The sequence below is a fragment of the Bidens hawaiensis genome, unplaced genomic scaffold, assembly GCF_021521415.1.
Source record: "Bidens hawaiensis isolate Kalapana, Puna unplaced genomic scaffold, B.hawaiensis_p1.1 tig00019791_1, whole genome shotgun sequence".
Lineage (NCBI taxonomy): Eukaryota > Viridiplantae > Streptophyta > Magnoliopsida > Asterales > Asteraceae > Bidens > Bidens hawaiensis.
In genome coordinates, this window is record NW_027493002.1 from 92,375 (window position 1) to 95,224 (window position 2,850).

Consider the following 2,850-nt stretch of genomic DNA (forward strand, 5'->3'; position numbering starts at 1 on the left):
TTAGAAGTATATGTGGTTTTCTTAATTATATTTTCCCTGACCGGCCCGAAAATTTCGATATCAAGAGGGTCCCGAAATTATTAAAAGTCTTAAAGCCCTGAGCATATGGTTGGTGGTTAAGACTTATTTCCGATCCAAAGACCCCTCTTGTACACAAATGTATAACACACTTGTCATCCAAATTGATTGCAAATGCCGTATTAATAATGGATAAATAGATAAATAGTAAAATGGAATTCTTTGGTGAGTTATTAAAGAACAAAATATTTATATGATATAAAACATGTTATATATTCCCACAATCCCACACAAACATGATTTGGATAGCAGAAAAAAAGAGAGACGATAATAAAATAACATGTGACACGAAACTTGACATGGAGAGCTATTAACAGCTGGAGGTACTAGTGTTTCATCATTCATTCATTCTCTCGCATCCTTGCTCTAAATTCACAAACTTGCATATTAGTGATGGATCTGAGTCAACATTATTCTAGCATCTCTACTACTAGGCCTCGCTTTAGGATTATCATGTGTACAAAAATAAGCAATCTTAAGAACAAGAAGCATTTGTTCTTCATACCCGTTTCTCATCAATTTCGGATCAATCACTTGTTTCGGATCCTTACAATTTCTCATCCATGCCACCAAACCCATCTCATAAGTATATCTGAAAAACTCATCAGATGGAAGCTTCCCCATCACTAAAACCGCTAACAACACCCCAAAACTATAAACATCACACTTTTCGTTTACGTCCTTCGTTTCAAAATACTCAGGCGCGACGTATCCTAGTGTTCGAACAACATCGGAAGTCTTAATATGCGTGTCAAAATCCGGCAACCATACTGCAGCCCCAAAATCGGCTATATGGGCTTCCATGTCATCATCAAGAAGAACATTGGCGGGCTTTAAATCTCTATGAACTATACAAGGAATATGGTACATGTGAAGATACTCGAGCCCCGTGGCTACTCCTAGTGCGATCCTGTGTCTAGCTAGCCAATCTAATTCTCGACTACCATCTTTAACTTGTTGTAATATATCCTGTAAACTGCCATTTTTCATGAATTTAAAAACCAGGTAATGACAAGATGGTCGAGGAACATAAGCTAGTAAGGGAACTAAATTACAGTGTCTGATCCTGCCGACGGTCATAATTTCCGTTCTCATTTGATGAATTTTCTGATCGAAAAATGATGTACATGAGTCAGTGAGCTTTGCAACATCTTTTGGAGTGTCTGTTACCTTCTTAATCACAATTGTTTTGAATTGACTGCTTTCTTGTAATTCGGTTTTGTATACTACTCCACAAGCACCTTTTCCGATGATTTGAAGCGATGCTACTCCGTCGTCTTTCATCAAGAACGCCAAGTCTTTAGCTTTTATTGTGTTGCTAAAGATGGATATACCCAAACCTTTCTTTTTGCGTTGAATAATATTCAGAATTGGTAATAGAGGAGGAAAAAGAAGCGAGCGACTTTCTCCATGGCCTGTGATGATTGACGTGGAAAGATTGATCCTTCACTAATACTGTAATATTATTATTTGTCTGACTTGTGGAAAAACAAACTGATGATGGGACTTTAGGAAAGAAATTACGAAAAACATAATTGACTAATCTTCTCTTTAAACAGTGTTGTTAAGAATTAAGATGGGCATACAGAATGGTAGAAAAGTTTGATGTTACGTACAGTACTACTATGTGGGTATTGGTGCTTAAAAAAGTATCTTGTGGGTCGTGGTTGTTCGAAAGTCTCTTTTAGTAATGTCATTGGGGTCAATGTCTATAGCCATCGTATAATAAAAGGGATAAAATAAATTTTTTGGTTGATTTCTTTCTCTTTTTTTTCTTTTTTAATAAATCATCATCATATTCGCATTTCCTAATCTTTATAATTTAAACTTAAACTAGTAATTAGACCCGCCGCGTTGCGGCGGGCACCGTAAAGGCGGCGGGAACAGGAACATCACTTGATTGACATCCGGATGATGCCGTGGTGCAAACACATTAAAAAAAGTTCATTTAGTATCAATATCTATAAAAAAAATATTCTTAACATAAAAAACACAATGCTTAAAAGTTAAAACACAAATAGTAAATTGATTAATGGTCAATTCATCTTCGGTTTTATCACTAAGATGACTGAGTCGGACCATTAGTTGAACTCAAAATTTCTATCATCTCTAACATGCAGATGGGGTTATTAACAATATATTCAATGACTCGTTACCTGAGCAACCATTTTGGCACAAATCTTTCTATCATGCAAAAGGTAGCAATAACCCACCTGATGATACACCAATATCAGATCCACATGTTTCAAACAAATCACACGTTTATACATTGTTACATATAATATATATACAATAAGTAAATAAATGAGACTAACCTCTTGTTCACACACAGGTTCAACCGCCGTCTCCACCTCGAATGTAAAATTGCAAAGCAGCTTGATTTTTTGAAAGCCGCCATCTGAACAGAGATTCACAATTTGATTATAAATAACTCACATTTGAAGTATTGAGTTTATCCTTTGTTCACAGACAATTAACAAATGCTCCTAGAAGTACTATAAGAAATGATAATATTATATGTGAGTTAACATGTGTATAAGCAATAATTGTAATATATGCAAGTTAACACACAAAGGTAGATCAAATAATGTTATGAACACGAAATAAGAAACAAATGAATGATTTAACCCATTTGGTGAACCAAGATATATAGCATACCTTTCTTGATCATCTCCCAATCGAAATGAAGATACGATCGGTTTAGTTTTACATAACAGTGTTCAGAGGAATAGACCATAAAGAACAATGCCATGTTCATAAACGAATAATACA

The 2,850-nt window shown here is 35.1% G+C and overlaps 1 pseudogene; it reads right to left on the reverse strand.

Moving 5' to 3' along the window:
- Positions 1–465: 465 nt before the first annotated feature.
- On the reverse strand, positions 466–2,476 carry LOC143559212 (leucine-rich repeat receptor-like serine/threonine/tyrosine-protein kinase SOBIR1 pseudogene; annotated as a pseudogene).
- Between the last annotated feature and the right edge of the window lie 374 nt (positions 2,477–2,850).